The 21364-nt window shown below is 48.3% G+C and overlaps 1 pseudogene; it reads right to left on the bottom strand.

The window, feature by feature from the left end:
* Positions 1-17181: 17181 nt before the first annotated feature.
* Positions 17182-17940, bottom strand: LOC125629325 (lipid transferase CIDEB pseudogene; annotated as a pseudogene).
* Between the last annotated feature and the right edge of the window lie 3424 nt (positions 17941-21364).

Raw genomic sequence — 21364 nt, 5'->3', positions numbered from 1 at the left:
CCACCCCCCTTTGGTGAATCCTATTCTTGGGCACCTAACTCTCCCCATGCATCCCACAGGGAGCCCGGGCCTCTAACTCAGGGTTGCGAATTCCATTGGGCTGCAGTATCACAGTGCCTAAGTCCTCTTTGTGGATCTAGCCCTCCATCTCAAGGTGGACTCTCTGCAGGAGTTAGAGAGGACTATCAGACTTCTATGGGGACTGAACTTCTCAGTGATGCTCCTCAGTATCCCCTTGGTAGCTACATAATAGGCCTGTTTCAACACTGGACTGTAAATTAGCCCAATAGAAATTATTCTTCCTCCATGGGCAGAAGAATCCAGAAAGTCCTAGGATACCATGGTGATGGGCACGATCTAAAAACCTAGAAAGAGTCGGACAGAGGACCCACTTGGGCTGAATTTAGAACCCATTTGAAAAGGGTGGATTCTAGATTTGGGACAGAGTTTAAGATGAGATCTTTAGAAAGCCATTATGTTTCAAAGCATACTCCCAGAGAAGTTAGGTACAAACGTAAATACTCTTGCTGGAAGGTTGCAACATAACACTCCTTTATTACTTAGAATTCAGACCACCACCGCAAGAACCCAGAAACAGGGAGAGACAAAGCAGGCTGCTCCCAAAAGCAGAGCGGTACAACTCACCACACCTTGCTCTAGACTGGCTAACAGCAGACTGACTGCTGGTAGGCCCAGATTGCATGCTTCCCTATAGAGTCCCCTGGCCTGCAAGCAGGACCAGGAAAAAACCCTGTAATTTAAAGTGGCAGCTTACAATTTTAAAAACACTTTTCAATACACCACAAAAGCATGTTTTAATAGCTATCATGTTTTAACTCCCAACACCGAGTCTTTTAAGCACAGGAAGGACATGGCTGTGGTGAAGGCTCAGACTTGAGAGTCAAGGTTTTTGTAAAGGGAAATCATGTCTCACTAATCTATTAGAATTCTTTGAAGGGGTCAACAAGCATGTGGACAAGGGTGGTGATCCAGTGGAGATAGTTTTCTGATATAGATTTTCAGAAAGCCTTTGACAAGTTCATTCACCAAAGGCTCTTAAACAAAGTAAACTGTTATGGGATTAGAGGAAGGATCCTCTGATGGATCAGTAACTGGTTAAAACAGTGGTGGGCAACCTGCGGCCCGCATGCAGCCCATCAGGGTAATCTGATTTCAGGCCGCGAGACATTTTACTGACGTTGACCATTCGCAAGCACGGCCCCCCAACAGCTCCCAGTGGCCGTAGTTCACCATTCCTGGCCAATGGGAGCTGCGGGAAGCAGCAACCAGCACGTCCGGGTCACCGCTTCCCGCAGCTCCCATTGGCTGGGAACAGCGAACTGCAGCCACTGGGAGCTGCGGGGGCTGTGCTTGCGGATGGTCAACATCAGCAAAATGTCTTGCGGTCAGCAATTAGATTAGCCTGATGGGCCGCCTGCAGTCTGCAGGCCGCTGGTTGCCCACCACTGGATTAAAAGATAGGAAACAAAGGGTAGGAATAAATGGTCAGTTTTCAGAATGGAGAGAAGTAAATAGCGGTGTCCCCCAGGGGTCTGTACTGGGACCAGTCCTATTCAACATATTCATAAATGATCTGGAAAAAGGGGTAAACAGCAAGGTGGCAAAATTTGCAGATGATACAAAACTACCCAAGATAGTTAAGTCCAAAGCAGACTGCAAAAAGTTACAAAGGGATCTCACAAATCTGGGTGACTGGGCAACAAAATGGCAGATGAAATTCAGTGCTGATAATGCAAAGTAATGCACATTGGAAAACATAATCCCATCTATACATATGAAATGATGGGGTCTAAATTAGCTGTTACCACTCAAGAAAGAGATCTTGGAGTCATTGTGGATAGTTCTCTGAAAACATCCACTCAATGTGCAGCGGCAGTCAAAAAAGCGAACAGAATGTTGGGAATCATTAAGAAAGGGATAGATAATAAGACAGAGAATATCCTGTTGCCTCTATATACATCCATCTTGAATACTGCGTGCAGATGTGGTCACTCCATCTCAAAAAAGATTTACTGGAATTGGAAAAGGTTCAGAAAAAGGGAAACAAAAATTATTAGGGGCATGGAACAGCTTCCATATTGGGAAAGATTAAATACACTTGGCCTTTTCAGCTTGGAAAAGAGGCTACTAAGGGGGGGATATGATAGAGGTCTATAAAATCATGACTGGTGTGGAGAAAGAGAACAGCAAAGTGTTATTTACTCCTTCTCATAACACAAGAGCTAGGGGTCACCAAATGAAATTAATAGGCAGCAGGTTTAAAACAAATAAAAGGATGTATTTTTTCACACAGTCAACCTGTGGAACTCCTTGCCAAAGGATGTTGTGAAGGCCAGAAGACTGTAACAGGGTTCAAAAAAGAACTAGATAAATTCATGGAGGGTAGGTCCATCAATGGCTATTAGCCAGGATGGGCAGGGATGTTGTCCCTAGCCTCTGTCTGCCAGAAGCTGGGAATGGGTGCCAGGGGATGGATCACTTGATGATGACCTGTTCTGTTCATTCCCTCTGGGGCACCTGGCATAGGCCATTGTTGGAAGACAGGATACTGGGCTAGATGGACCTTTGGCCTGACCCAATAGGGTCATTCTTATATTCTGAGAGATCTGGGTTTTGTCTACCGTCCCCTGTGAGATTTTGGGCAAGTCCCATCACTGCTTAGTGCCTCAGTTCCCCCATCTGTAAAATGAAGCTAGGCACTGTGCAAACACAGAATAAAAAGATGGTCCTTGCCCCAAAGGCCAACAAATCTAAGCCTCTTGGCAAGTGGGGAGCATCATCGTGACAATTAGCATTGGGCTTTTCAAAGAATTTAGGCACCTGAATCCCAGAGTTACTGTAGTTAGGCTCCTCTGAAAAGCCCTGCCTAAATTATGAACATTTGGGGGATGCTCAGAGACTAGTGTAATACCACCACAATAAAATGGGTCAGAGCAAGCCCGGGCTGCCCAGTTGACTAATGAAAATACTGCAAGGCTATAGTCACAAAGAGGAGAAACCAAGAAGCTATTTTCGAAGAAAATAGAACACTGTCCCATCAGGACAGGAGCCACGAAGCTGCAATTTACTACGTTGGCAAATTGCAGGGTTGGGACAAGAGTTAACAACCATGAGGCAGAAATATGAAGGTGGAGCCTAAGCAGCAATGAAAGAAGACTATTAAAGAAAATTGCAGGCACACCTAGGCCAGTCATTGTTACAGCTTCCAGAGAACAAAGGAACTCCTGGGCTTGCAATGAAGGTTTTTCTTAATGAACTAAACTACTTCGTTAACATGTAGCTTACAGGCAACACCTTCCCTGTGGGAACTGGTGTCACTCGTGGCCCTCTATAAATACTTAATAAATAATCATAAAAGATTATACACCTTTGCCTGATTGTGCATTAGCATTAACCTCCCTACGTGTCTAGTATTTTCCGACTACAGGAAATCAGCATCTCTAGTCCTCTAGAAGATTTAAGGCCTGTTTCTCATCTGCTTTGCATTTTGCAGCATCGTTTAGTCATAGCTTTGAAAGCCAGAAGTGACCGCTCCCATCTAGGGCTCATCCACGAAGAGCTGTAATGCATGCGATGGGGGATGCGATTTGCTGTGCATTGATTGGTCCACGTAGACCCTCCTGCAGCCTATGCTGTTTGAAACTGTACTACATTAAAGTGCATTAGGGAACTTTTGGGGCACATCAGGAAGGTCTACAGGGACCAATTAATGCACAACACGTAGGTGCCCTTTGGAAATCACACCCCTGGTAGTGTGCATTACTGCTCCGCATAGACAAGCCCTTTCTCTGATCTGCGGCACATCGAAACGTCATACTGCTCTGTCCAATCAGAATGGCAGCATTTTACACTCTTTCACAGCTGGACAGGAACCAGATTTTCCATTTCATGGGAAATGCTGAAGTTTTTACATTTTTTCCACTGTGAAATAGAACAAACGTAAAGAGTTTTGAAACAGCCTGCAAACCAAAATTCACTTCGGCTCGATCAAAACATCACATTTCAAGCAAATCAAAACATTTTGTTCCGATTTTAACCTCTTACAAAACTTTTTAATGTAGATAATAAAACTACATCAGTGAGTTTTATTCTGCAGTGCCATTGCAAAATAAAAAAAAGGTCTGTTCCAAAAGTGTCAAAACAGGACATTTTGCCATTAGCAAAATGTTTCTTTTGGGTGCCCTCCCAGTGCAAGTTAGTCTTAATTGACATTTTGATTTTTATGAAAGTGGCATTTTTTGCCAAAAAATCTTTTAGATGAAAAGAATTCTAACCAGCTCTGCATTCTTTGCAGAAGCATCAGTGACAACTCAAGATGCGAGGGAATGGTGGAATCAAGCCACTAACCTAGAAAGGAGGCTAAGCTGAAAAACTATGGATCTAAGTTTAGTTGGGGATTTCAAACTCCAGTAACCAAAATTAAAGAGATAGTGGCTGTATAAATTTGGGTCCTGGTTCAACACATTCTAGAGCCAGGGCCAAATTCTGCTCTGATAGCTTGTGTAAATCCAGAATAACTCCACTGAAATCATTGGCGTGCCTCCATATTTACACTGGCGTAACTGAACAGAAGTTGCCCCATTGCAAAAGATTAAACTCATTGCAGTACCAGTGGGCTCCAGACCACTCAGGCCTGGCTTCAGCCCCACATGAAGGGCCTGGGGTGAATTTCATCCAAAATTCACATTCGTTTCCATCCTCAGCTTTTGAAACTCAGCCTCCCTTCTGAAAATCTGGGTGGCTCAGATTTGTGATCCAATTGAGGCCTGTCTCAAATTTCTACCAAGACATTAACGTGAGATCATCTGGAACTGCAGCAAACCTGAGAAGTTACACCAGGGCCCAAAAGGTTGGTTTCACTTTTTTGTTGCTGTTTAATTGGTCTCTCTCTCTCCCTCTCTGCACATTCCAATTTCCATCTCATGCTGGAGATACCACAGCACTAAAGGCTACAAGTGAACATGTTTCTGGAATGGCCAAACCAGCAAATGCTGGAGAACTTGCAAGATTGTCCAAACTTGAGTTATTTCCAGGCCAAAAGCCAGATAAGCATGGCATGCACATTTAGTAGGCCTGTCCCAAGGTTCATAATATTCCATGTTTGCCTTAAAGCCCCAGCACCTGGAGTCATGTGACTAGGTGAGACTCTGTTTTCATTTGTGTTTAAAAAACTCAAAGAGAACCCAAAGTGGTTTGGTTTTTTGTTTGTTTTTCAGTCTCATGATTTGGAGGGGAGAGGACTGATTTATGATTTTTGAACAGCTGGGGGTGACCGTAAAGCTGTGCACACATGACTGTTGCTGGTACCATGACTTAGACAAAGTTAGAGCCAAATCCCCATCCTAGCTCCACTAGTGTCAATCAGGAGTAACTTCCGGGGTTCTGGTTTTTGCCCTGGAGTCTCGAAGCCGGCCCCAGGCCTAGCTGCATTTGTGCGTCATCCTGATGGGAAAAGAAGACGGAGAGTGAAAGTGGAGAGAGGGGGCTGGTTGCAAAGCAAGAAGCTGTTCCAGCTTGAAGGGAGCTCCTCGTTTGCCAGCAATGCCACCTACAGGCTGCTGCTGTTTTCCTATTGGGCCGGCCAAAGCAAAGCAGGCAGCTGGCTGGGAACCACTGATGCAGCCTGGAGATTAGAGGTTTTCCCTGAGTAAGCATCCCAGGGGCCCAGGCCAGCAGCCTGCTCTCCATTTCCTAGTGGGGAAAGAAGGGATCCTCTTTAGGGGAGGACAGATGTCCCAATACACAGAACAATAATGGAGCAAAATAATTAAGCAATCAATTTGCAGACACCTAGAAGATAATAAGGTGATAACTAATAGTCCACATGGATTTGTAAGAACAAATCATGTTAAACCAACCTACTAGCTTTCTTTGACAGGGTAACAAGCCTTGTGGATGGGGGGTGGGGGGAAGTGGTAGATGTTATAGATCGTAACTTTAGTAAGGCTTTTGATACTGTCTCACGTGACCTTCTCATAAACAAACTAGGGAAATACAACCTAGATGGAGCTACTATGAGGTGGATGCATAATTATTCTCTGGGAACGGTATTCCAACCAGTTATCAGTCGTTCACAATCATGCTGGAAGGGCACAATGAGTGGGGTCCCACAGGGATCAGTTCTGAGTCCAATTCTGTTCAATATCTTCATCAGTGATTCAGATAGTGGCATAGAGTACACACTTATAAAGTTTGCAGATGATACAAAACTGGGAGGGGTTGCAATTGCTCTGGCGGATAAGATTAAAATTCAAAATGATCTGGACAAACTGGAGAAATGCTCTGAAGTAAATAGGATGAAATTCAATAAGGATAAATGCAAAGTACTCTACTTAGGAAGGAACAATCAGTTGCACATATACAAAATGGGAAGTTACTCCCTAGAAAGGAGTACTACAGAAAGAGATCTGGGGGGTCATAGTGTATCACAAGCTAAATATGAAATTAACAGTGTAACACTGTTGCAAAAAAAGTGAACATCATTGTGGGATATATTAGCAGGAGTGCTGCAAGCAAGGTACCAGAAGTAATTCTTCCGCTCTACTCCACGCTGATTAGGGCTCAGCTGGAGTATTGTGTCCAGTTCTGGGTGACACATTTCAGGAAAGACGTGGACAAATTGGAGAAAGTCCAGAGAAGAGCAACAAAAATGATTCAAGGCCTAGAAAACACGACCTATGAAGGAAGATTGAAAAACTGGGTTTGTTTAGTCTGGGGAAGAGATGATTGAGGGAGAACATGATAACAGTTTTCAAGTACATAAAAGATTGTCACAAGGAGGAGGGAGAAAAATTGTTCTTAACCTCTGAGGAGAGGACAAGAAGCGATGGGCTTAAATTGCAGCAAGGGGGGTTTAGGTTGGACATTAGGAAAAACTTCCTGTCAAGATGGCTAAGCACTGGAATAAATTGCCTCGGGAGGCTGTGGAATCTCCCCTCACTGGGGATTTTTAAGAGCAGGAGAGAGAACACCTGTCAGGGATGGTCTATAATATTGAGTCCTGCCATGAGTGCAGGGGACTGGACTAGATGACATCTCGAGGTCCCTTCCAGTCTTAGGATTCTATGTCGGCAGAGAAATGTGCTGCATGGAGCCAGTGATCGCAGCATCTGATTCCTACCCCTGCCATAGAGCAACAGGAGAGGGAAGTAGCCGGCTCCCCCGCTGCCCTGCAAGGCTGCGTTCAGTCCTGTATCCCTGCAATCCCCGATGCTCCTTCTCTTGTTGTAGTGCCATGCATTTGACGCTGAGGCATGCTCCTTTTCTTTAAGCTCCTGCTCGGAGCACTAATATCCAAGCTCATTTGGGATCCTCGCTGCTGCTACCAAGCCTGCCGGCGCAGGTCAAACGGACTGCCCAAGGCCAAGAACTCAGCCTGTTCCTCTGGCACTTGCTGCAGCCGTTCCTCGCCGGTTTTGCACGAAAAACTACTGGCAGGGGCAGCACCATTTGGTCAGACTCGCGCTGGGGCTGATGCAAAGCCAGCAGGACCTGTGCCCGAGGGGTGTGAGAGCAGAATTTTGCCCCGGGTGTTTTAAGCAAGGGCTGGATTGGCCCCAGGCCAGCCAGCCCAAGCAAGAGGCAGCACGCAGAAAAGCAGGGTATAGACAGACTCACACATTCAGTTCTTGCTTCCCTCTTGCTCCGGAGGGGAAGGAATCTGCAGCCCGTTGGCTCAGCTCAGCCAGCCCAGCCTGCCCACACAAGCGTCTGCGTACTCAGCAGCCTTCCCCGCCTGCACACACCTGTATGGGAAGGGGCGTAGCAGCCCGATCTCAGTTGCTCCCTGTTTGGTGATGCAGGTAAACGCAGGGGAGCATGGGGATTCCTTTCAACTTCACCCACGGGGCCATTCAGCGGAGCTCACAGCTGAGCCCTAGGAGATCTTTTGCCCAGGTGCACGGCGGGAGCGTAGGGCAAGGACCCCGGTGGAATTCAGCCTGATTTACAGTGGGGTGAAGTGAGAGGAAAATCAGGCCTTCAAGTGTTTGCACTGAGCTTGTTCCAAGAGCTTTCCCAAGACACTTTGCTCAGCATCAGAGTGTCTGGCACATGGCACTGGGCCTTCTTTGTTCTCTGGCTTCAGTCTGTACTATTTGGCACGTGGAGGAAAGTCCGAGCCGAATCCTGGCTCCAGGGGAGTTACTCCTGGATGCGAGCGAGAGCAGAATCCTGATAACGTAAAAACACTTACTACCAGGCATAGCCCATATTAACCTCATTAGTTCTACTGGAGTCAGCCAATGAGGTTACTCAGGGTACAAAGCCGTATTCTCAGCTTAACGTGCTTGTAGAATTGGGCACAAAGTCATTAATAAAATAATAATAAATTGTTATTTATTATTACCACCTAGCTTGAATCTAGCACCTGTCATCAGTAAGTCTCAACCCGCTTCATTATCCCCATTTTATAGATGGGGAAACTGAGGCATGGGGCAGCGACATGACTACATTAGCCCTACAGTTCGCCTTCTCTGTATACATATCCTTAGTGATCTAAGATGTGGGCCGGGTCTATGCTAGAAAAGGTTTGCCAATATAGCTATCCCAGTATACACAGCTTATACTGGGGGTGGGAGAGTGCTGTTTCCGGTCCAATTTATACTGGTTCCCCAAGCAAACGCACTTGTATTGAGCTGGTCAAAATTCTTCTGAAATGTCAGAGAATTTCAAAGTGTCAAAACTATTTGAAATTTCTAACCGGAGAGGGAAGAAGGGAGGGGAATTTCAAAATAAATTCCGCTTCCCTTTCCCACTCAACCAATCCTAATCTAGAAACTAGAGCATAAGACTGGGGGCCCAGAACTCCTGGGTTCTCATCTTGGCTCTATCAAGGATTTTTCTTGTGGGCTTGGGTGGGCAGGACAGATCAGGACACAACCTGGTGCTTCAGTTTCCCCGTCTGTAAAATGTGCACACAGCAATGCTGTCCTGTCACAGCAAGATCTTCTGTATTATATTCACATACAACTTTACCGAACCCATTGCCATCAATGGACAGACTCCCAGTCACTTTAATGGAGCTGGATCAAACCCAGAATCCTACTTGCAAACAGCATGCTGTTCTCTTGCTCAGAGCAAGTACCAAATGCTAACTTTAGACTGGAATATTCTATTCTCTAGAGGAGCAGTCCCAAAACTTTTTCTGTGGCATCCCCACATTACCCCATAATGGAACCTGTCTGCGCCCCGCCCTCCGCTTGCTACAGTCTGGAGCCAGGGCCGGGCCAGAGCCAGGGTCAGGAGCTGGGGCTGGGAGCAAAGTCGCGGCTGGAGCCCGAGCTGCAGTCCGGAGCCAGGACCATGGTCGTGGGCAGGGGCTGGCGCTGGGAGTGGAGCCATAGCTGCAACCCGGGCCTGGGCCCAGGCCTCAGGATTGGGAGCCCGGAGCCAGGAGCCAGGGTCGGGGCCAGAACGCAGCCGGGAGCAGGGTTGCAGCCACAGCCAGGAGCCGGGCCAGGAGGCGCTCCCTCCCCACCCCCTATGGGGGCTGGCCCGGGCCCCACAGTGCCCCCCAAACATTCCTCTGCAGTCCCCAGTTTGGAAACCACTTCTCTATAGGTTCCTAACCACATTCATCACCACATTATCTGAGCCGCTTCCCGTCATGCATTAAGCAATGTGACCAACATCTGTCATGTTCGTTCTCTCCTTAGCTGTAAAGTCATCATGCCTTCCTCTAAAACTGGCTGCAACTCCCCCTTAGGTTGCTGACTCCCCAGTTAAAAACCTCTGTGCCACTTAATTGCTAGTTTATCATCAGTCTCGAAACCCAAGAAGAAAGCAGAGGATATGATCCGCGTTCTCTGCTGCAAACATCTGTGTCTGTATTTCCAGTGTCCCCCCTGCAGGAACCTCTTTAAAAATCTGCCACCTGGCCCCCACTGCTACAACAGTAACAAAGCTGCATAGAAAAGTAGGGCCGGAAAGGACCTCGAGAAGTCAACTAGTCCACAGTCCCATGCTGAGGCAGAACCTCGTACACCAGACCATCCCTGACAGGAGGATGCCTAACCCATTCTTAAGACCCTCCAGCGATGGGGACTTCACAGCTTCCATTGGTAGCTTATTCCAATGCGTAACTACCCTTTGAGTTTGAAGGTTTTTCCATCATAAATCCATGCAAATGCCACCACTGAGAATTCACGGCGCCGTAGCGTTTTCTTGTTCCCCGGGTGCATTTCATTTCTTTGAACACACGTCCCAGTGTCTGAACAATTATCATGTCGTTTTGAGCAACGTGTAATCTCCTTGGCAGCTAGACAGCTCCCTCATAAATAAAAATTGGTCTATCGAAGAATAAAGACGGGTTACACAAAATTCACACTCAGAGGCATGGATTTTCCATTCGCACGGCTGCCAGCAAGCTCCCTGGAGCTTTAAATAAAGACCGCCCTCCCCAATCCAGATCTCAACAGCACTCCAGTTTTGACCAAATGACCGTGGAAGACAATGAGGCAGCTGCGGCTTCTGCTGGCAGGCCCACGGAAGTACAGGCAATATAGTGAGAAACTTCATTCGATTGGCAACACGGGGGATGGAGAAAAGCGCTTGTAGAACCAGGAGTGAGGGAGAAAGCTGATTGATAGCCCATCCTGCCAATCAGAGAGAGCGGGGTGGGACTTCCCCTCCCCACAAAGGGTTCTGGGTGGAGAAGCTCTCTATAAAAGACAGTGGCTTCCAGACAGGAGTCAAGAGTTGCAGGACAAAAGGGCTATTAGGACGGGCTTGGGCCTGTGAGAGTTATGGAGGTTATTCCTTGTGGCTGTTTTCCCCCCCCTCTTTTTTAAAAAATAAATCTTGATTTATTTTTTAAACCCCTCCGAACAGGGACTTTCCACCTTATCGGACAGCCAGGCTGCTACAGTCTGCCAGGACGTGCATGCAGATCTTCGTCAAAGGAATTTGCTACTGTATATATTGTAGTGTAAGCCACTGGTAAGTATGTGTTCCAAGTCTTCCTTGTCTTATCTTGGTCCTTCTGGAGGTCCCCTGTTCAGTCCTTCGTGTGCCGGCCAAGAGGATGAGTAGTAACAGCAGCATGAGACTCCAAATGAAGGAGATGAGACCATATCCTTCAGTTCTTTAATGCTGCCAGAACCATCAGAGTGGCACCTGCCTCCTCTGTGGACGGCATTACCGCCAAGACCATTTTTTTTAACTTTCCTCTAATGCCTCAAGGAGGCAGGATAGCCTAGTGAGCAGAGCTAAGGGCTGGCGCTCCAGAGAACTGGGTTCTAGTTTTTCTTCAATGATCTTGGGCAAGTTCTTTAATCTATTTTGTGCCTCAGGTCACCCATCTGTAAAATGGAGCTAGTCTGTTGGGGTAGGGGAGTTGTGCATCTAGAGTCTATCAGGTGCTCAGATCTAACTGGGATGAAGGCTAGAGAGAAATCACACCAGCCAGTGAAGTGGGGACACACATGGCGAGATATATCAGAGGGATACCCCAATGACTTTCCAAGCAACGTCCTGGTAAAGTTGCATGGAAGATATTTCAGTAGATTCAAGAATAGGTTAAAACAAGCATTTCCCCCTGTAAGGAGCTGATTAAATTGCCACAGGAGCTGGTTAAAATGTCTGTGTCTGCTCTGAAATTGTTTAATATCAAGAACCCCCAAAGGCTTCAGCTCTGTGATCCCCAGCTCAAGAAGTGTAATCCTCTGAAACAGCCTTGCAACTACAGCACCCAGTTCTCACCTGGTCTACACCAAACTAGCTCCATTGTCTACCATGGCGTTAGGTCAATTTGCACCAGCTGAGGATATGGCCCATGTTCCCTGGAGGGTCTGTTCAGGGAGTGCAAGGTGCATTTTTGTCCGTAGGGATTTCCTTAGCATCCAAATTCTCCTCTCCCTTAAACTCTGCACCGAGCCCACTGGGCTGGGGAACACGTGAGGTTAAAATCTGGCCCAGGGGGTTGACTGAAAGGTTCTGAAACCTTGGATAGCACAGGCCTGGAGAGAGAACTACTACCAGTAAGTGCAAACACAACAGCCGACACTCCAGGCTTGAACTGGTGACTGGAGCAGACACAAAAATTCCCATCCCACAAAAATTGGAGTGAATTTTTTTTCCTGTAATGGATCAGGACAAAGTTTTCACAAACCAAACATTAAAAACAAACAGTTGGTGTATGTCAATGTATGGTTCAATTTTGACCATTAAATTATTTATTTTTCGGTCTACAACTAGCTTATATTTCAAAACAGAAAGTCACTTTGAGTAGAAAACTGGATTTGTGTTTAAATGGTGAAACCAAAAATGTTAAAAAAAAAAAAAAAAAAATTCAAACATTCATCCAAGCCGATCCTTTCCCTGGAAAAGTCTGTTTCTACAAATCAACATTTTCTGCTTTGTTAAAGAATTCCCAGCCAGCTGTACTGGCAACCTTCAGAGAGCTAAAAGCATGAGCTGCTGTAGCTTGAGAGGAGGCTCTTTAGCTGAAGCTCCAACAGACTCCTATCATCTGCTGATCAGGCACGGATGGGAACCTGCAACATGCATTCCCTAGTGGTTAGGCAAGTGCATCTAGAATAGCAAGCCAGATGCTCACACGGTTTCAGGGTTGGATTGAGAAGCACAGCCCCATGGACCCACATCTGCTTCTGGCAATTCTGCTTCCACTGAGATCAGCATGGGAAATTGCAGTGGATCAGTGGAATAGAGTGTAGCATGTACATTTTATTTAACATGTGCATAGTCGTCTAGCCAAGCGATGGCATCTTCAGTGGCATGATGCAGTTCTCCTAGGCCACCGCTGGACCTAGTCAAACTAGGTCCGGCAGGTGGATGAAGAGAGAGAAAGAGAGAGGGAGACTCTACCATATTTAAGATTCTTTTTCTCTTTGTTTATAGAGAGCTGTTCTTTGGCATCATGGACAGTCATATGTTATAGCAAGATATCTATTGTAAAGACAGTCTACTGGACAATGAGCAAGGGAGTGGAAGAAGAAATGCTTGTTCTAGTCACTTGTCTGAGCCTTGCTGCAATTTCACTTGCACATGTCAGAAACACACTTCGGTACATGGTAGGCTTGTGAGCAGTAGCTATTCAGCGCCAACGGTCAGCTGCTATCTTCACTGATGACTCAGGGCTTGAACCAGGGCCTTCCAGAGCCATGCTAAAGACCCAAGGCTACCTACTGCTGAAAGAGACTCGCATCCTCTGGGGAGTAGACACAGAGGAGGATATGCATGCATATGCTGTTTTGGCCTGGAGTTTGCATCTTGTTAGGTCCCTGACCCTAGCCAACAGCTGCTTCAGGAAAACACTCCAAGGGAGGATCAAGAGATATGGGGAAACTGCAAGTGAAGAGCCTTCTGGTAGAGAGGAGATGGTGGATCAAAGGTCTCACGGATTGTCAGCACATGGTCCCGCACCTGTTCCCAGTGGCGAGACATCATTACCTACAGCCACATTTTTACCCTGTAATTCTCATGGAGATCTAGACACCCTAATGTGCTTTCCACATTGCTATGCTATATATACACTCATATTCGCCACAACATCGCCACCTGTCCAGGTTTTCCCGGGATCTTCCCTACTTTGAGGTAGCTGGGAAATCCATAGGGGCACTCAATGCCCGCTGCCAGCTGTCCAGTTTTATGGGCTCCGGACCATCCCAGAGCTCCTGGGGTTTTGGACCTCGAAGGTGACAAGCCTCATGGAATGTCCCCTTCAGACTAGACCCTAGAGGCAGGGCATCTACCTATCAATTTGGGGTCTGGATTCCGAGCAGAACCAAACCTTTCCCAAAGTTCCGGGGGGGCTCAGTTTTCAGCCAGCTCTACTGCCTAAACATTGTGCTGTTGTTGTTTGGGGGGGGGGGAGGTTTAACCCAGAAAAGTGGTTTTTCCTGCAAAATAAACATTTGCAGGGGGAAATCTCCCTTTTCATTGAATTTTTTCATGCTTTCTTTGAAAATGTTGGTTTGCAGAAAGCAGAAATCAAAAATTCAGGGGGTATTTTTTTCCATTTGGTTTGGGTGGGTTAAACTACAAAAACCCAGAAACAAATTGCATCACAGCCCATGGGAGATGTGCCACCAGCAGAGAATAGGAGGGAACAAGTGCCACCAAGGCCCATACAATGGCAGGGAATGATTAAGTGAGATATGCTCAGATAATCCCAGAAAGTGACCCGCACTTCATGCTGCAGAGGAAGGAGAAAAAACCACCAAGATCACTGGCAATCCGACCTGGGGAAGATTCCCTCCCGACCCCACATATGGACATCAGTTAGACCCTGAGCATGAACCAGCCAGCCACACACCTGAGAGAGAGAATGCTTGGTGCCACCTCAGAGCATTCATCAACCTACCATGTGTCCCGTTCCAGCCATGGCCAGTCCTAATGCTTCAGAGGAGGGAGGCTGAAAAACCCCAGCAATACATATGGCTTTGTTGTGTGACAGCAGAAACTCTGGAGTCATAACCCTGCCTTTGCCACGGATTCACTTTGTGGCCTTGGGCAAAGGGCTTAATTCCTCTGTGCCTCAGTTTTTCCTGAGGAAGTCTGTAAAATGGGGCTGATGAATCTGGGACCTGGCTCATAGGGTTTTAATTATCCGATGCTCACAGTGTCCATGGTTTGCTGCTACAATAAACCATGTGAAACACTGCAATAAAAAGGATATTGTAACAACACTTACAAACCCGACATGTTTCCCCTACTGATCTCTTGATACGCAACAAATTCCAGGTAACATTCAGCTCTGGCATTTCTCCCAGGGTTTTGGCTTGTCTTTGAGCAGCCAAGCTAGCCCGGACCTGGAAAGGCCCTGTCAAAAATCTGCAGGCTGAAACCAACAGAAGACATCTGGCTAAACGCAGGTTTTAAACATCAATAGGCCATTTTGTCCTGCGGCTCTGATGTCCGTAATCAACGCTCTGCCGCCGTTAGCCAGGGAGGGATGTCCTGTCACAGCAGCATCATGAATGAGACAGACTTTTCTGCCCGGGCTGATATTTTAGTTCACGAGCCAGATTTGCAAGAGCACTCAACCCCCAGCCAGCCGTTCTCCACTGGGGGCCGGGGGGGAATTTCTCAAGAGGAGAGGCTGGGTGCTAAATGCTTTTGAAAAATCTGGCTGCTTCACTACTTAAGAGCCTAAATGGAAACTGAGCTCTTTGGAAAAGCTGGAGCTAAACTGTGTAAAAATATGGTGGGTTAGTTAGAGGACGGGGAGAGGGGACCAAAATAGGGAAGCGTTGGAAAAAAAACAACGTTTTTCCCCCCCACACACACTAATCAATTGTTAAACTCCAGGATCTGGATCCAATTCTGACCTCACTTACACCTCTGCTAACCTGGAGTCACGCAACTAAAGCCAAAGGGGATGATCCCCGATTTAAACTTGTGTAAATGAGATCAGAATCCAGAGCTCTACTTCGAAACCCAAGGTCCTGATTCTGATCTCAGATTCAGTTACTCCATGGGCATCACTGGAGTGAAAATGGTTCAAAACCAGCATGAGGTTGGAATCTAGCCTGACCGGCGGGCCAGACAGTAAACTGGCATAATTCAACATAGCTCCATTGACTTGAAGGGAGCTACCATCATTTACACCAACCCAGGATCTGGTTTCAGTTACCACCGTAGGATCTAGAGTAGCTCGGCCACGTTCAATGAGCTAAATAACTTCCTTTACCCCTGAACTCTCTGAATACCTTCATAATTATACTTTGCATTAACACACACTAGCGTCTTACCTCGGAGTGCTTTATAGAAAGCAATTCTCACAGCCATCCTCTGAGCAGGTAACTTACGATCGGTGGCGAAACCAAGGCAAGGGAGGTGAAGTGACTTGTCTAAAGTAATTAGTGGGAGAACTAGGACGGGAACTACTAGACCACAGTGATGCTGTTACATCTTCGGTAATGAGGTGCATAATAGTTAGGAGCCTCTAGGCTTTAGCAACCAATACAAAAGATGCAAAGGAATTGGATCATTGTTCCTATATTCTCTCTCACACACACACAGACACACACAGAATCCAAGGCAGTCTCCTTTGCCTTCTTACATTTAGGCCTTCCTCAGTAACTGCATGTTCTCACTCCCCCCAAAATTCACCCCTAGGATCAGCTGGGGAAGGGACTTTCATAGAATCATAGAATATCAGGGTTGGAAGGGACCTCAGGAGGTCATCTAGTCCAACCCCCTGCTCAAAAGCAGGACCAATCCCCAATTAAATCATCCCAGCCAGGGCTTTGTCAAGCCTGACCTTAAAAACTTCTAAGGAAGGAGATTCCACCACCTCCCTAGGCAATGCATTCCAGTGTTTCACCACCCTCCTAGTGAAAAAGTTTTTCCTAATATCCAACCTAAACCTCCCCCACTGCAACTTGAGACCATTACTCCTTGTCCTGTCCTCTTCTACCACTGAGAATAGTTTAGAACCATCCTCTCTGGAACCACCTCTCAGGTAGTTGAAAGCAGCTATCAAATCCCCCCTCATTCTTCTCTTCTGCAGACTAAACAATCCCAGTTCCCTCAGCCTCTCCTCATAAGTCATGTGTTCCAGACCCCTAATCATTTTTGTTGCCCTTCGCTGGACTCTTTCCAATTTATCCACATCCTTCTTGTAGTGTGGGGCCCAAAACTGGACACAGTACTCCAGATGAGGCCTCACCAATGTCGAATAGAGGGGGAGTATTTCCTCTTCAGAGTAGCTGCTCGGATTTAGCCAATCCATGTCAGCAAAGAGCTGTGTGATACAGCCTGGCAACAGGAAGAAACTGATCAGAACATCCAGGCTAGAAAGTGAATGGGAAATGTTCTGTACCTGGACAGAAACTATCTTTGCCCTGGGGTGGTGAAGCTAGGCAGCACTCCCTGGCTTAAAGGGGTTTCCAGTTTTGTTGAATGGCTTTCCACACCCCACTATAAAAATTGTTCCAACGCCTCTGCCTTTGTCGGTTTCACATTTGGAGATAGGGGAGGCCCTCCAGGGGAAACGGAGTGACTGCTCCCATCTAAATCCCCTAGGATTGTGTGGCAATTTTAGACCCCGGAGCGAAGACGCCTCTGATTACTTTCAGAGAGGGGAGGAAATACGACCGCTGAACAAGCTCGCCCTGCTGCATTATAACACAAAACACAAACACAATCTCCGGACTCAACTGAAACTCCTGAAAGGTTTCCACCAGCAAACCCTGCTTCTCTTTTTTTTTTTTTGGACTTAAATAGCCTTTTTATTGTAATAGCAGCAGCTTCGCGGGTGCACTGAGTTCACCAGGGACAGGGTAGGGATGGAGCCAGGCCCAGGCCTCAGTCTTCATAGTGGCTGAGCCGGGCGGGCTGGTGCCAGGTCTCCACCCCCTCCAGGAGGCACCAGATGTCACTGGAGGCTCCCAGCAGCAGCTGCCCCATTCCCTGAATCACAGCCGAGGCCACTCGCAGCACCTCCCTCAGCACTTTCTTGGGGCCCAGGCACTTGAAGTCGCAGCTCATGGAGTAGAGCCCGTCGAACGTGGCCTTCACGTGGAGGCTCCCGAAGAGGTCGCGGGGGCCCAGCTTGTAGACGTCGAAGGTGATGCGGGCGAGGTCCTGGCCCTGGAGCTGCTGCCCCTAGGCCCGGGCCCCTCCCCGCGGGGGGGCTCCAGCTCTGCCCGGGGCCCTGCAGCATCAGGGCCGTGTCGGGGGGCAACGCCTGGAAAAAGGCCTCGCTGTCCCGTCCTCCTCCAGCACCAGCCCTACCAGCCCGCCACCAGCAGAGCCTCCACAGCCTTGGCCAGCAGCTCCTGCAGGGTCCCAGCCATCAGCTCCGTGCGGCCCCCACGCCGGAAGTCGCAGACACGGAAAGGGCGCTGGGGGCGGGAGCCACGGGGGGCCCAGACCCGACGGGTCAGCTCCGAGCCGGCGCCGGACCACCGACTGCAGCAGGGAGGAGGGGGCCAGGGCGCTGACGTAGTCCATGGCGTCAGAGGGGTGCGGGTGGGGTCCTTGTCCTGGGGCGTCAGGGCATGTGTGTGGTGTTAGGCTCCCCCGTTCACAACCAGATTTTTCCTTTTCAGCTTCATGTCCATGGTTCTGCCTTCACACACATGCTAACAAACACTGCTGGCCTCGCAAACTCAGCCATTCAAACATCAATGTGCTGCAAGGATTGTAGTGTGTCCAACATATAGTCATGAGACAGTCTCCAGTGAACAAGGGGTTAACTTCAGCGCATCTTCTCCCTCCCCCTACACGGGGGCTCAGGGGATGGGCTATAAGAATATCTACCTGGAAGCAGAGAAGACAGACTGCCTCTGGAAAGGGAAGTTTCCACTGGGGACGGTCATTAGGTTCGGTTTCTCACCGTTAGGCTCTTTGGTTCCCCCCCCCCCAAAAAATATTGTCCTCTAAATCTCAGGAATAAATCTGGTCTGATCTTGATTCCACGGGCGTCGATCAGGAGCGACTCCCTCCAAGTCAACAGCTGTACACGGGAGGAAGCGTGATTGGAATCCAGACCTGGGGTTCTGCTCCTGAATCAATCCATCACCTCACACCCTTTTTAAAGGGGTTACGTAAGGAACCAACCCAAAATAGCCTTTACCATAGGCATGTGCTTCAAACCCCGAACACCTCTGAATGGCAAGGTGGGGGAAGGGGGTGGAAATATGAACCCTGCTCCGGATCCAAATTGCAAACCCCCCCCCCAGAGCGTAACCAGGCCCAGCCAACTCCCTAGGCGCCCAAGAACCAAAAATGTAATCGTTCAAGAGTCTTGCCGTTTTGCATCTTGAGCCCATGCCTACGTTAAAACAAACTGCAGCTAGAATCGGACGGAGGGAACAGACTGGACTGTACGCTCCATGTCCCCCGGTGGCCAGGTGGCCCCATGAATCAGGTGACAGAGGAGCTGCCCTCTTTTCCATCCACCCCAAGCACCAGGGCAGGATTGATTGCCCCCTGCAGCACATTCTCCAAAGCTCTGTCCAATCTAGTCTGAACACCCCTGCACCAGCGCGCCACTTCAAAAGAAGTAGGTAAGTGTGACCTCTAGAGGGCACAGACATTATTGCAGGATGATGCTTCCCGCGAAGCACAGTTAAGTCCCCAATGCAGCTTTCTCCGATATCATTTTCATTCCAGGTTTTATAAGCCAGGAATTTTAAAGCTTCCCTTTGGATGCTGTACTACACCGTCATGTCACGTCCTGGGTAATATTATCCCAGAAAGCAATGACCCCTCTGAGATATGCTACAAGTTTTATCGCCTTTTTGGCTGAAGTCATGAGATGCCAGAAGGGGGAGAATAGAAATCTACCTCTAATCTAAAAGCAAAACCTTGGTATTGGCTTGAAAAAGGCAAAAATCCAGCATTTGTTCTTGTTGACTGTTTTGCACAAAGAGCCCCTGTCTGCAGTCGGTTTGAGGACAGGAAGGAATCAAAGGGTGAAGGAATCAAAGGGTGTGCGTGTGAAAATGTGAAGAGACAAGCTTTGGGTGGGGCCTGCATAAGATATAATTTTCAACTGGAAAAACTCCAAGGCAAGCCAAATCTTGCTTTTCAAGGGACGGCCAAACCACACCCCTTTACCTGACAGCCAACAAACCGTATGGAGGAACGCATAGCCTGAAATGCATGAAAAAAAATAATCCAAATATAATAATAATACACAGACCACATAAAAATCAGTCCCGTCCCCCCTCGATTTTGAAAGAAAACAGATGGATCAACTAGACGGACAATGCTTAGATATTTCTTTGCTGGAGAGGTGTCTGCTAGGTGGATCAAGGATCACAGGGATCAAGGGTGGAGAGAGAGAGAGAGGAAGATGGGTAGAAAAATCTTTCAGAGAGCAAAGTACAAAGCTCTGATATGGGCTACAGATGCACAGTGAAAAGCCAAAGAACAGAGAAGAAACCGGTTTGCGGGGCTACGCTCCAATTACTGATGAGCTCCAAAGAAACTCCAGCAAGACTGGACCCAGGTTTCTGATCTCTCTACCAGGGCCTGATCCAGTGGCCATCAAAGTCAACGGAGAGGTTCCCATTGACCTCCGTAGCCTTTGGACCAGTCCCTGCAAGATTACTCAGTCTGCAGCAAAGAGAGAGAGAGGGGGGACGCTGGGCTAAATTCTCCCCCAGTGAAATCAACGAGGTTGCGCGGGCGGGACTCCTTAGAGGTTTTTAAGGCCTGGCTTGACAAAGCCCTGGCTGGGATGATGTTGTTGGTGTTGGTCCTGCTTTGAGCAGGGGGTTGGACTAGATGACCTTCCGAGGTCTATTCCAATCCTAATCTTCTATGATTCTATGACTGAGAGGAGAATTCGGCCACCTGTTAAGCGGTGAATAGCTAAAATGCGAAGGGTGCACAGTTGGAGGGGTGGGGGGACAGCAAGCCAGCCTCCCATGAGTGCAACAAGGGGGATAGACATTGCATGGGGCTGCGGCTAGATCCACGATGAGGAGCTGGCCTATCGCACACCGCGGAGATTGCTTAAGGTCTGCATGGAAGACTCTTGACCCAGACAGCCACACGGCCTCCAATCCCGCCCCCTTTTGGGCAAGTCTGCTGGAGGAGACAGAAAAGGGGAAAACTTCTGGTAGTGACCATCCTGACCTGGGGAAGAGCACAGCTGGGTGCAAGGGCCGGTTGCTTCTGATAGTCGAATGGCAACAGCAACAAGCGACCCAACCCTCCGGTGTGTTTGAGCTGGGTTAGACCTAACTCAGTGCTGGAAAGGGACCAGCTGGCCTAGACAAAGCAGCCTAATGGATAGTGCACAAGCATGGGAATCAGGAAACCTGTGTTCTACAGTTTGGGCAAGTCACTTCATTGCTCTGCCTCAGTTTCCCCATTTGCCGGTCGTCTCTGCCTCAGTTTCCCCATTTACCTATCCTCTCTCTCTCTAGCTCATTGGGCGGCAAGAACTGTGTCTCTTGACAGCCCACAGTGGGGGCCCCGACTTCGGTCAGGGATGGTTACACAGTGATGCTACGACTACCCTTTCCGCTGCGGCATTAGCGACAGAAGAGTGGGCAGTTTTTGTAGGCTATCCCAAGGCTAAAGAAGTTGACCGGGCGAAACAAGGAACGCCCTGGTCCCCGGGGGCTGCAGACAGCCCAGCTCCCAGGAAGCGACCTGGATTCCTCACACACTGTTTTGTTTACGGCTGGGCGCGTCTCCTCCTCATGGGCTGAGTGGGAGGCAGGGTGCTGGGTTCTCACCACACCCCGACGCCGCTCTCAGAACCGGGCATGATGCTTGGCAGCTGGCCCCGCCACTCCCTAGCGCAGCTGCTGACTGCCATCGAAAGAAAGCAATCGGAGCGGGAGGGGGACAGGTTGAGGGTTCTTTGGCTTTGGGGTACTTCCCCCCCTCTCCCTTCCAGCCACCCGCTCTTTGC

The sequence above is a fragment of the Caretta caretta genome, chromosome 20, assembly GCF_965140235.1.
Source record: "Caretta caretta isolate rCarCar2 chromosome 20, rCarCar1.hap1, whole genome shotgun sequence".
Taxonomy (NCBI): domain Eukaryota; kingdom Metazoa; phylum Chordata; order Testudines; family Cheloniidae; genus Caretta; species Caretta caretta.
The sequence above is the reverse complement of the archived record's forward strand: the minus strand, read 5'-3'. Positions and strand labels throughout refer to the sequence as shown.